This window comes from Dromiciops gliroides, chromosome 4 (assembly GCF_019393635.1).
Source record: "Dromiciops gliroides isolate mDroGli1 chromosome 4, mDroGli1.pri, whole genome shotgun sequence".
Classification (NCBI taxonomy): domain Eukaryota; kingdom Metazoa; phylum Chordata; class Mammalia; order Microbiotheria; family Microbiotheriidae; genus Dromiciops; species Dromiciops gliroides.
This window is the reverse complement of record NC_057864.1, coordinates 217,607,412-217,621,100: the sequence shown is the minus strand read 5'-3', so window position 1 is coordinate 217,621,100 and position 13,689 is coordinate 217,607,412. Positions and strand designations below refer to the sequence as shown.

General features: G+C 42.0%; 1 pseudogene; it reads right to left on the bottom strand.

The window, feature by feature from the left end:
• Positions 1–1,023: 1,023 nt before the first annotated feature.
• LOC122726835 lies at positions 1,024–1,141 on the bottom strand (annotated as a pseudogene).
• Between the last annotated feature and the right edge of the window lie 12,548 nt (positions 1,142–13,689).

Below are 13,689 nucleotides of genomic sequence, written 5' to 3'. Positions count from 1 at the left end.
GCTAGTGGGAGGAAGAAGGAAGAGACTGGCACTCTGTCTCGCTCTCTTTCCTGAGGACTCCGGCGGAGAAGGGAGCTAGAAATACGCTCTCCCTTTAATAGATAGGAATCTAGGCCTTTCTCTCTCTCTTTACCAAATTCTTATTGTCCTTAATAAATGCTTAAAAGTCTAACTCTTGCTAAAGCTTATAATTTATTGGTGACCACTCATTAGATATTTTAGACGGACTAGCTAGAATTTTAGCCCTTAACACCTGCTAGTAGTTATATCATATAAACTGTTCTCTTGACTACCTTTTGAGAAAGCTGGGGGTTTAAATCATTTGAGCAAAGTTCAAAAATCAGTTCAAATTCATGCACACACACACACACACACACACACACACACACGTGTTTGTTTATTCTATGTCCATAGTTATTTACAGTCTATCTCCCTCATTAGAATATGAGCTCCTTCGGAACCAGGAGAACACTGTACACAGTAACAGCAACATTGTGTGATGAACAACTGTGATAGACTTGGCTCTTCTCAACAGTGCAATGATCCAAAACAATTTCAAAGAACTCATGATAGAAAATGTTCTCAACATCCAGAAAAAACTGTGGATTATGAATGCAGATTAAACCACACTATTTCTACTTTGGGGCTGGGTGTTTTGTTTTGTTTTGTTTTGTTTTTTCATTCTTTTTCAAGGTTTTTCCCTTGTGCTCTGATTCTTCTTTCACAATATGACTAATGCAGAAATATGTTTAATGTGATTGTACATATATAACCTATCTCAGACTGCTTTCTGTCTTGGGGAGGAGGGAAGGAAGGGAGGGTGGGAGAAAAATTTGGAACTAAAAATCCTATGAAAACAAATGTTGAAAACTATCCTTACCTGTAACTGGAAAATAATAAAAAACTTTTATTAAATTTAAAAAAAAGAATATGAGCTCCTTGAGAGCAGGGACAATTAAAAAAAAATTTCTTTGTATTCTTAGTGCTGAGCACAGAGCTGCTATTTGCTTCTTTTTTTAAAAAAGCCTACAGCACCCTGTATTCCCAGGCAGTCTCCCATCCAAGTACTAACCAGGTTTGACCCTGCTTAGCATCCGAGTTAAGGAAGATCAGGCGTGTTCAGGGTGATATGGCCATAGACTGCTATTTGCTTTTGAACTTGTTCTTTTCTCAGCACACAGGGCTCATGACCATGACTGTCCCTCTCTGCCACCGCCCCCCTACCCCCAGGCTTAAGTCTCCTCCTCTATCTGCCCTGGATTTGTGATCTGGAGCTGGGTAGTGAGTGACAGAACTGCCAGAAGGCACCCATTTCTGCCCCACATTCTAATTAAAGGATTCCCTGGGTCTTCTTCATGACCCTGTGCTTCCTGTCCTGGTGCTCTCTAGCAGTCTCTGGGCATTAGAATGTTCCAAATGCCCTGAGATCTTGACCAGACCCTGTCCCTATTGTCCATGACTAATGTGGGCTGGAAAATATTTTTTTCTTTCTTAGATCAGAATTTGCAGAGAAGGTATAGGGGGAAGCTGGGCTGTACTTCCTTCTACTTTCTACCATCTTGATTCCCTCTGAATCTATTATTATTATTATTTTTTGCTTTATTTCTTATTTATTTTTTCCAGTAGTTTTCAACATTAATTTTTATAAGATTTAGGAGTTCCAAATTTTTCTCCCTCCCTCCCTTTCCTCCCCCCTCCACAAAACAGCAACCAATCTGATATAGATTATATATATACAATCCACAAGTACTCTTTTTTTTTTTAGTCTGTGTTCAATCAATATCACTTCTTTCTCTGGAGGTGGATAGTATGCTTCATCATTAGCCTTTTGGGATTGTCTTGGATCATTGCGTTGCTGAGAGTAGTTAAGTTATTCACAATTACTCATAGAACAATACTGCTGTCACTGTGCACAATGTTCTCCCAGTTCTGCTCACTTCACTATACATCGATGTTCATATGAGTCTTTCCAGGTTTTTCTGAAATCATCCTGCTTGTCATTTCCTATAGCACAATAATATTCTATTACATTCATATACCACAGCTTGTTCAGTCAATAGCTGCCCCCACTATTTTTTTCTTTTTTCTCCAATAATTTTCAAATTCTCTCTCCTGGATCTATTTTCTAGGTCAGCAGTTTTTTTCAAGAAGATATTTCATGGGGTGGGGGGGCAGCAAGGTGGCACAGTAGATAAAGCACCGGCCCTGGATTCAGAAGGACCTGAGTTCAAATCTGGCCTCAGACACTTGACACTAATTGTGTGACCCTGGGCAAGTCACTTAACCCTCATTGGCCAGAAAGAAAGAAAGAAAGAAAGAAAGAAAGAAAGAAAGAAAGAAAGAAAGAAAGAAAGAAAGAAAGAAAGAAAGAAAGAAAGAAAGAAAGAAAGAAAGAAAGAAAGGAAGGAAGAAAGGGAGAAAGGGAGGAAGAGAGGAAGAGAGAAAGAGAGAAAGGAGGGAGGGAGGGAGGGAGGGAAGGAAGGAAGGAAGGAAGGAAGGAAGGAAGGAAGGAAGGAAGGAAGGAAGGAAGAAAAGCCATTACTAAATTTTTTTAAAATAAAAGAAGATATTTCACATTTCCCTCTTTTTTTATTCATTTGAATTTGTTTTATTGTATCTTGGTTTCTCATAAAGTCACTAGCTTCCATTTGTTCAATCCTAATTCTTAAGCAATTATTCTTGTCAGAGAGCTTTTCCATTTGGCTTTTCAAGCTGTTGGCTTTTTTCTCATGTCTTTCCTGCATCATCCTCATTTCTCTTTCCATTTTTTTCCTCTACCTTTCTAACTTTATCTTGAAAGTCATTTTTGAGTGCCTCTATGGCCTGAGACCAATTCATATTTTTCTTGGAAGCTTTAGATGTAGGGGCCCTGATGTTGCTATTGTCTTTTTTTTTCACCACCAAGTTGTCTGTTTATTTGGTAGGTGCTAAATTTTTGAAAACAGAAGTGAATCATTACAGTTTTCTAACAATCTTCAGTGGTCAATAAGTCCAAGCTCCTTAGGGATAACCCTTATACAATTTCTGGCATGATGTGATCATTATCCTCATGATCCCTCCATATCTAGAACCGAAACTAAATGGCTAAGCCATTTAGTTGATGCTTCTTTATTGAGGTATTATTGGTTCAGGTCACATGGACCTTTAAATTATACTCTTGGATCCTAGCTGCTTCAGAGGTTCAGCTTAGAGGTAAACCACTTTCAGTTGCATTTGACAAAGACAGTGGCATTGTACCTGTGATTAACCATTATTAATATTTGATGAAATTTATTCTAGAAGTATTTTTGTAAGTTACAACCTATTTATCATATATTTTGACAACTGCAACCAACTCTCCTTTTCTGACAAAGATATATTATAGAAAGATAATATATATGTTACAGGAGGATTCTTTATTATACAATAGGTTTTTGTTAGAATGTTTTCCTAATCTACTTTTGTCCATCTTATAGTTCCAAAAGTGTAAATTATTGTTAAGATCATTTGGGATTTATATAATGTTTTAGAGTTTACTGAGAGCTATGCACTTGATCCTCACAACAACCCTGTGAGGTAGGTAATATAGGTATTATCTTTATTTTACATAGATGTTAAGTAACTTGCCCATCATGACAGAGGTAGTACTGGAGGCATGATTCAAATTCATCTCTCTTGGTTCCAAGTCCAGTGTTCTTTCCATTATTCCATGTTGCCTCTCAAATTTTAACTCTGAGCCTGCAGCCATTTCCAAATATGAAGTTTCTGCTGTATCAACCCCCAGTGGGATCACTATGCTCATGACGTTCGTTTCTGATAAATTCGATTACTACGGAAGTCCTATGCATTGGTATCCAAAACACTGGGGCATGCAAGCCACAGTGCTCATTGCAAACATCTAAGTACATCCACAAACCCTGTGATGTTCACAAACCAGGCACCCGAACCCCGTTATTGGACCGACCCCCGAGGTTTTTCTCCAGACGACCGGGACCTGACCTGCGGAGTCGCGGGGTAGTCGGCACCGAGCTCCACACACCCCCTCCCAAGCGGCAGCGCAGGCTCTTCTTCTTCACGAGTGACTGGAGGAGGAGGTGGATGAAGAGCAGGAGGAGGAGGAGGAGGAGGAGGAGGAGGAGGAGGAGGAGGAGGAGGAGGAGGCGGGGGGGGGGGGAGAGGAGCGGGAGCAGTCAAGCAGTCAGTAGGAAAGGAGCGGCGGTGGCGGTCCGCTGCTCACAGTGTCTGTGCCACCCCCTCTACTGCCACTGCCCGGGCTCAGCCCCCTGCGCCCGCTCAGTGTCACTGCTTCTCGCTCTGGGAAAATGGCGCCGTGGCCGTGGCGGCGGCAGCGGCGGTCCCTATTGTCTTCTGAGGGTGCACCTTGATCTTCCTTGTCATTAAAGAAGCTTTCTATGGTTCACAATTTTCTCTGCCTTCTCATCCTTTCCGTCTTTCACTTGACTTTTAACTCCTTCTTAGTGTGGGGTCCTGCTTCAAGGATATACTGTCCCAAACTTCAGGGGGTCCCAGGTGTTATGATTTAATGAGAGCACAGTTGCTTCATTTGCCTGGCCCTTTCTCTGGTCTGTAGTGTGATGAGTAAAACTAAATGTGTGGTCGCCTTATTCCTGTCCCAAGTGTAGGGGAAATTAGCTAGGGTTTCTAATATAAATGAGAAGCTTTAGCACCAGTTTGGGGCATTAAGCATTTATTAAAGCATACCAGGTATTAGTAAAAAGAGAACACCTGGGTCAGAAAGTTAAGAAAGGGTCTATCTAGCTTAGAGCTCCAGCCTGGTCTGGTTCTTCCTCAAGTCCTCCTCTACCACAAGTCTGTCCACCAAAGAACTGCCACCAAGTAACTGTGTGTGTGAAAGTTTTTTATGGGTCAGAGGAGAGGTGGTCCTTACACACTGCTTCAAGCTAATTGGCTAGCATGAACCAAATCTATTGGTCCACAGGACTTGAGGGTGGTCCCATGTTGAGGTCAGAGTTCACACCCTCTTGAGGGCCAGGAAGGTATGGTTTTAATTAAATTAACTTTAAGTGAGTTAATCAGTGAAGTCAGTCAATCCGATCAATCTTAATCCAATCAATCCCAGCTGGGGCTTTTGGGGTTGGGGCTTTTGGCCAATCCCATCATTTTCTTACAGTAGATAACCCCAGGCCAACTTGTCAATCAACCAGACAGCAAAACTGTATGTGCCTTGGTTGCTAGCTCTGACAAGCCTGCACCCTTCCCCCACCTGGGCCTCCACCACTCAAGGTTTCTTCCTGGTTCCCACTGAGGTAGGATATCCAAATCCCCCTGTAGCTCCTGCTGACACCCCCGTAGATTCTCCCTCCTCCCTCCCCACTCTGGCCAGCTGTTCAGCCCTCTCATGAGACCATGAACTTAGTTCCAGAAGATGCCAGCACTGCAGCTGATTTGGAGGCTCGGGGGTAAGTTTCTCTGGTGCAGCCTGCCTGGAGCTGTATCTGTGTTGGCATGATTGTGGAGCTGGACTCCACTCCCAGCCCGGCTTCCCCTTCTGCCGAACTTCTAAGGTGTCTTTAACTGGAAAATAATCTCAGCCCTCTTTTTGTGGGTTCTGCTGCTCCAGGAGTTGTTTTCTGACTGGTTGTATTCTGCATTAGTTCTTACAAACTGTCATACATACCTGCATCCTCTCTATTTATCTTTGAACTTTCTTCTCCATTTTCTCTACCAGACTTCCTTTCTCTTATTAGGCAGAGAAGTACTGCCTTTTTAAGTATTTCCTTCTCATTTTTTTGTTGCTATTTATAGTTCTAAAATTTGAGATCACCATCTTCCTAACATCACCAACTCAAAGACTGTTGCTTATGAATAACAATCAAGAGAGAACAAAAATCCTCTTCCCACCTACATTTGGGGAGGAAGATCCCTACAAAACATCCTTAAAGTTTCTGTAGGTGTCACCTTGGAAATGTGATAGGTGAGATATGGAGAAGGCTGAATGGGAGTGTGCAAAAAATGCCCCCACAATGTTCCATGGGACCACCATGAGAAGTGAGTAAAACAAGTTTTATTTAGTGGTCTGAAGAGCAGGTGGACACCTCAGAGAAGTACCACACTAATGCCTGTCACAGTGAGCTTCTTTCCACTAGTCCCTATCATTGGTGGAGTACTACAGAGTCACAATCTTCACGTCCATCACACTTAATGAACCAAACTTCCACATACAGTACTCCCACTTCATACATCGCATGTCTCATTATAATATAAAATCTCCTCCTAGGGGTGTGTGAGTTAATATTTTTATTTTTTGTTTGTTTTTGGTGAGGCAATTGGGGTTAAGTGACTTGCCCAGGGTCACACAGCTAGTAAATGTCAAATGTCTGAGGTCAGATTTGAACTCAGGTCCTCCTGAATCCAGGGCCAGTGCTCTATCCCCTGCACCACCTAGCTGCCCCGTGAGTTAATATTAATAAGACTATTAAGCATGTGCAGTTTAGGCTAGGCTACTCCAGGTCAATTCTAGGGGTCAGTTCTGCTAATTTGGCTCACATCCCTACTCTGTCCCTGTTCTATACTGACTAGCTGAAGATAGACTAGGGCTTTCCTGATGCATCCTGTTGCTACACAGCAGGGGAAGGGGCTTTCCACAGGTCTTGTGGCCTGAGGAGACAACACTTTACAGTCTTTTCCCTTGGGACCTTCTCAGATGTTGTCTCAAATAATAGTTATACTGTCATATGAGGAAGTCAGAGCATCATAGTTGAGGAGACTGAGGGGCAAAGAAATATAGTTTTATGGCAGAGCTAGGATTTGAATCCAGATTCTCTTACCCCAAAATACCCCAAGCACTCTTTCCATGGTATCTTACTGCCTCACCAAGCCTACTTTGTTTGATTCCAAGAAGTAGGTATGGTATCCCATGGTCTGGGATTCCAGGAGTTGGCTGAACCATAGATCTACACTTGGATAATCTGAGGCCACCTAGTCCAAATGACTTATTTTACAGATGAGGAAACTGAGGCCTTACCCTCTCCACCTATATACCAGAGAGGACAGAGCAGTAGTGAAAGATGTATGGGGCCTAATGAGCTGAGTGGCAGCTGTACTGGGATGATGGGAGCTGCTTATCTATTCTCTCTCTTTTTCTTTTTCTTTTTTTGTGGGGCAATGAGGTTTAAGTGACTTGCCCAGGGTCACACAGTTAGTAAGTGTCAAGTGTCTGAGGCTAGATTTGAATTCAGGTCCTCCTGAATCTAGGGCTGGTGCTTTATCTATCTATTCTCTTAGGAGGGGAGAAGGCAGGATTGACACTAGGCAAAATTTTTGAAGTAGGTAAAGACTGTAGCTTCCTCCTCTCTCCATGCTTAGCACCTAAAAGGTGCCCATTATCTATAAGTTCCTTGCTATGATAGTTTATAATACCACATTTTCTAAAATTACTTTTATCCATTCCCTGTCCCTACATCCCATTAAAACTCCTGCTCTGCTGGGCCCAGGAGAGGCTGCAGCCTCTTTCTCCTCCTCCACCAGCCCTTGAGCATGAATTTTTATTTTTCTGCCTACCCCTGGGTTCCTGCTTTTCCCTTTCCCACTTTTCAGTCCCCTTCTTTTCCCCCTTACTGGAATCATCTCCAGTTCTGGGCTTTCACCTCTACTGGTAATCAAAGAATAAACCTTTTCATGATACTAAAAGCCCCAAGTCAAGAAGTCAGGAAGACTTGACTTCAACTTCAGCCTCGATTACTTACTAGGTATGTGACCATAGGCAATTCTCAACCTTAGCCTACCTAGGTTTCCCCAACTGTAAAAACAGGGATAGTAATGACATCTATTACCCAGGGTTGTTGTGAGGATCAAATGAGATATTTGTAAAGGGTTTTGCAAATTTAAAGTGCTACATATATGCTAGCTATTATTAAACTAGAGATAAGTCCTGGACCTGTGATTTCAATATTGAGGAAATAACCTCTATTAATATAGGTTCATACCTTTTCTGCATTTTATTTGTTTTGTTTGTTTGTTTGTTTTTGTTTTTGCAGGGCAATGGGGATTAAGTGACTTGCCCAGGGTCACACAGCTAGTAAGTGTCAAGTATCTGAGGCTGGATTTGAACTCAGGTACTCCTGAATCCAGGGCCGGTGCTTTATCCACTGCGCCACCTAGCTGCGCCCCCTTTTCTGCATTTTTAAACGCTAGAATTGTCTATGGCACAAAGTAATTAAGTAACTTTCTCAGGGTCACAAAACTAGTACATCTCAGAAGTGGGACTTAAACCCAGGTCTTTCTTAGCCTCAAGACTGGATCTCTATGTTATGCTGCTTCTTCATTGAAATACGAGTAGTAAATTAATGTAATGTCTATTTCTCTAAATTCAGGATTTAAAAAAGAAAAAAAAAGGAAAATATGTCCCGAGGTCTTTCCCTTGTGAATAGAAAATGAACACTACCTCCCACTCCTACCCCACAACTTCCCTTTCCCTCAATACTTGAGGAAATAATTTGATTAAAGTCATTTATACCAGGATGAGAAAAACTAAAGTTCTCTCACTCCAAACTGCAAAGAATCCATAATTAGTAGAATTTCATGTAGTATAATTTTTCTATAAAGGGATTTTCCTAGTGCCCCTTAAAAAACACCACTCTTCACTTACATGTAAGCCTTAAAGCCTAGGTGGGTGGTGTATTTGTGGCTTCACTCTCATCCATTTCCTGACTGGAATCTCAGACTTGATTTGTTTTAACCTGTATCCTTCACAGAATAGAGGTTATTCTCATAGCAGAAGTTAATATCTACAAGATTTCAGAGTTTGTGTTTCCCACATATATAAGGATACCAGCTATCATTTATATAGCCTTCAAAGTAGGGGTTATTATCCTCATTTTGCAAATGAGGAAACTGAGGCAAAGTTAAATAACTTGTCTTGGGTGACAGTTAAGTGTCTAAAGCAGGATTTAAACTCTGTCTTTCCTGATTCCAAGTCCAGCGCCACACCACTCTGTTGCCTATGTGGATGAACAAAACCCCTAAATTAGAGGTACTGACTCTGGGTTTTAACTTTTCCCTTAAAGCACAGGGAGGTCTGGGTCAATGTTGTTTATAGACCTGGGACTTTGGTGGGGGTGTGGGAGGGGGGTGTTGGGGAGACGGGAGAAGGCAGAATAGCTTCCTGTTATGCTTACTTCACAGACTTTAAAGATAGGTTCTTGGAGATCCTCTATTCAAGTTACCTAGTTCTCTTTCCTACCCTGAGATGACCAGCAACAGTCTCTAGATTTCTAGTTTTACAGCACCAGATCTAGAACCCTGTTGCTTTACTGTCTTAAGGATTGTGACCAATGTGATGACAAATCTGTGCAGCCTACTGCCTAGTATAAGGCCCGAGACTTCCCTTGGTGTCCTATTCTGTTAAAGCAATCTTGGGCCCCAGTCCTGCAGAGTTCAAAGCCCATCAGATGAGGGGGTGTTCTTCTTGGTAGCTGGGATGTGATTGGAGGGCTTGGGCTGCCACAGAATGGCTGAAATCAGGGCTTCTTAAACTTTTTCCACTCAACCCCTTTTCACCTGAGAAATTTTTTAAGCAACCCTGGCTATATAGGTATATAAAATAGGTATGCATAACCTTTTACTGTTGCCAAATTTTTCATAATCCCACACGGGATCTCAGCCCACAGTTTAAGAAGTTTTGGCTGAAATTACCTCTGCTCGCACATATTCAAGATTGGTCATCTGCTCACAAATTAGTGATAATTCTTTAGGTTACAAACAAGAAAATATGCAAATAATAGGGAGTCAAGAAGGTCTACTCGATAGAGCATTTATTTCTGGCTAACTAAGCTTCCAGGCTGAAATAAAACTCCAGAAGCAGTTTTATACTCCCTTAATTAAATCCAGGACAGTATTCAGGGCCAGGAAGATCATGGGGTGAGATTGAGCAACTGTAGCAAACAAAAAATGAATTACATTTGTAACCCCATTCTATTGTTAACTGTTTTCCTTTCCTATCTTAGTGCTTTTCCTTTGCACAGAGACCTGTTTCCTCCAAGAGACGCCCTGGCGATGCCCTTTCTCCAGCCCCTAGACACAATGGACCACAAAGTCATGCTCCTGCTTTCTCACTGCCACTTCCAGATCCTCCCCATCACTCAGCATCCTTTCCTCCTTTGAAGTTCTTGCCATCTATCTGTATCGCCCTATTCAGTCATCTACTAGCCTCTTTTTTTTTTCTTTAAAGAATTAAGAATTGGACTCCACCTCCTTCTCTCCAAGCTCTGCCTTTTTACTTGGACCCTGGCACATAGTAAACACTTAAATATTTGGGGACTGACTGGAGACTTCAATATGCATGCTGATTGATGTGCCTTAAAAATCTCTGGTCTGCCAGTTCATCAACCTCTACTCCCATCACCTTTATTTCACCTCAGCCCATAAAGGTGTATTCATACCCTAGATGGTGAAATGGAAATAGGGTGCTGAATTTGGAGTCAGGAAGAACCTAAAATTCAAACTTGACCTCAGACTCTTACTGGCAGTATTACTCTGACAAGTTACTTAATCTTTCCTGTTTGTAAAATGGGGGTATCAACAGCACCACCTTAGTCATTGTGAGGACCAAATGAGATAGCATAAATGCTTTACAAACCTCAAAAATGCTAATCTTATCTATAATTGGCTCAACTCCGTAATGAAAAACTTATCCTTCTATTCCTGTGTCTTACACCTAAACCCTTTCTCATCCTAATTGTGACCTCATCGTTGGGTTTACACATCCCTATTCTCCAGGTCTGCTCTTGCTTTTCTACAGGACTCTATTTAGTCAACCACTTCAATCACACTGTTCTCAGCTCTCAGATCCCTTGCCTGGTTGCTGCTTGTCTTCCACTTAGGGCTTGTTTCAGCTTGAGTGAAGCATCTGACAGTTATTGCTCAAAGCTGTAATTACAGCTTTTATTGAATATAGCTTGGTGGGGAAGTTGGAGGAGCAGTCTCAGCAAAAGCACACGTGGTGACCCACAGAAGGATGGAGGAGGTGGGGAGGGATTTTTTTTGGAGGACAGTTGCTCTTGGAGGCAGCATGGCTGGTCTAGAACAAGCACTAGGGAAAGGTTCCTAGGGGACCTCCCTCTTTATATGAGCAGAGTTCATGGATCTGGATGAAAATTTTTGGTAGGAATTAAGCTCTCAAATTCTTTTTGTGTAATTATGGCTTAGGTAGAATGTTTGGCTGCTTCTAAGGGAGAGAGGATAACCCTAGGGGAAGAGTAGATGGAGTGGAGGGAGTGCTAGGACCACTCTATAGGGGTTTATCTTTTTTTCTTTTCTAATAAACATTTGTATTTATAGTTTTGAGTTCCAAATTTTATCACCCCTTTCTTCCCTCCCCTCCCCTCTGAGGCAGTAAGCAATTAGATGTGGGTTATACATGTGCAATTATGTAAAACATTACCATATTAGTCATTTTGTATAAGAAAACTTGAAAAAAAGAAAAAAATTAGTGAAAAATAGAATGCTTCAGTCTATGGTCAATCAATAATCAAGTTCTTTAGAAGTAGGTAGTTGCTTCATCATTATTCTTATGGGACTGTCTTGGATCATTGGTATCACTGAGAATAGTTATAGCTATTCAGTTCTTCATCAACAATAAGAGGGGTTTATCTTTGTCCTTAAGGAATTGTCCATTCTGTGTGATATCCCAATCCTGGTTATCAACCCTCAGTTCAGTCTCCACTACATACTTAATGTGCTGCAAAAAAACACTGGAAACAACTTGTTTCCTTTGATTTTTCAAGGCCCACCCCCGAATTTATTCTTTCCAATCAATTTCCTCACTGCCCGCCTCCCCCAGCCCTACTCCACTTACACTCACTTACCTTTATCTGTTGAGGGTGACACACCCTTTTCCAGTCACCCAAATCCGTACTTTGGAATCATCCTCACCAGTACCCACGATCCTCGTATCTAAGAAGTTGCCAAGTCTTGTTGATTCTACCCTCCACATTTCTCACACCCACTCTCACCTCCACAACCACCCTAGTATTCAGGTCTTCATCATATCCTCCCAGGATGGTCCCTGCAGCCATCACACAAGGAGGCAAACCCTGGAGAACAGGGCCAATGTCCTTACACCCCCATGGACAGTCAAGCCCAAGACCCCTGAGAATAGCAATACCACCCTGACCCACCCCAGACCACCAACTGTACCATCCTCAAAGCCACCATCCAGCTGGGGCCTATCAACTGTTTCTGTGTAGGTGCTGCAACAGCCCTTGCTCAGAAGCTACAGCTAGTGAAGAACTGGACAAAGCAGTTCTCCTGTAAAGTCCTTGGTAATATCAAATGTTCGACATCAGAAACTTATGATTTTGTCAATGAAAATGACACCAAACATGCATTAGCATCTGCTCTGCTGTGGGTCTTTCCATCTGACTTTCAGACCGACACCCTGTTACTTGTCATCCCTATTAGAATGGGAGCCCCCCATTTCTATCCCCAACACTTTGTAAAGAGCTTTGCACATATTAAGCACTTAACATACTTTTTTATTATTATTCATCTTTTCCTTGGACCATTGTAATAACCTCTCTTAGTCTCCTTGCATCTAGTTTCTCTGTTCTTCGATCTAGACTCTGCAGAGCATCCCTTTAGAGCACATGTTTGCTTATGTCACTCCACTCTCAAGAAGCTTCCTCCCTTCTCTACGATAAAAAAATTTAACTTTTTTTTTTAAGTGAGGCAATTGGGGTTAAGTGACTTGCCTAGGGTCACACAGCTACTAAGTGTTAAGTGTCTGAGACTGGATTTGAACTCAGGTACTCCTGACTCCAGGGCCGGTGCTCTATCCACTGCACCACCTAGCTGCCCCTCCTTTGGCTTTTAAAGTCTTCCACAATCTTGCTCGAATGGACTTCTCCAGGATTACTTCACATTATTTTTCTTTATAAACTCTATATTCTAGCTAAACTGGCTCATCTGCTATTAAGAAGACCTGGGCTTTAAGATTCTACCTCTGAAAACATACAGAAATCATTTAACCATGCAATGTCCCAGGCAACAGTCCAATTATAGAGCGATCATGATGATGTATTAGAGGAAGTTACCCCTTCTACGGAATTCACCTATATTAATGAAAACATTTGTCCTGGTCTAAGTATAGATGTGATACTTGTGCAAGGACACTGGGATATAAAGGACAAAAAGAACGATTCTTATTCCTTTTTTTTTTTTTTTAGGTGACGAGCAATTGAGTTAAGTGACTTGCCCAGGGTCACACAGCTAGTAAGTGTCAAGGGTCTGAGGCCAAATTTGAACTCAGGTCCTCCTGAATTCAGGGCTGGTGCTCTATCCACTGCGCCACCTAGCTGCCCCAACAATTCTTATTCTTAAGGAGTTTTTATATGGTCATTAGGGAAGCTCCTTGTTTGGCTGGGGAAGTGAGACTCTTCTCAGCACAAGAAGCCTTCAAACCATGAGAGGACTCAGGGTTAGTCACAGGGCTTAACACAGTGGACGATTAGAGGACCTTAAGAGAGAGATGATTCTGAGGGATGTGGGCAAGGCCTTCCTGAAAGAAGCAGGGAGGCATCATCAACTCATGAACCCTAAGAGGTGGGACAATCATATTATCATCTTCATGATCTCTGTACTTTTCATGGGGAAATTTACATCTAGAGAAGTTAAACCTTGCCTGAGGCCACAAAGACTGCAAGTCAATGGAAAGACCAAGTCTTCTGAATC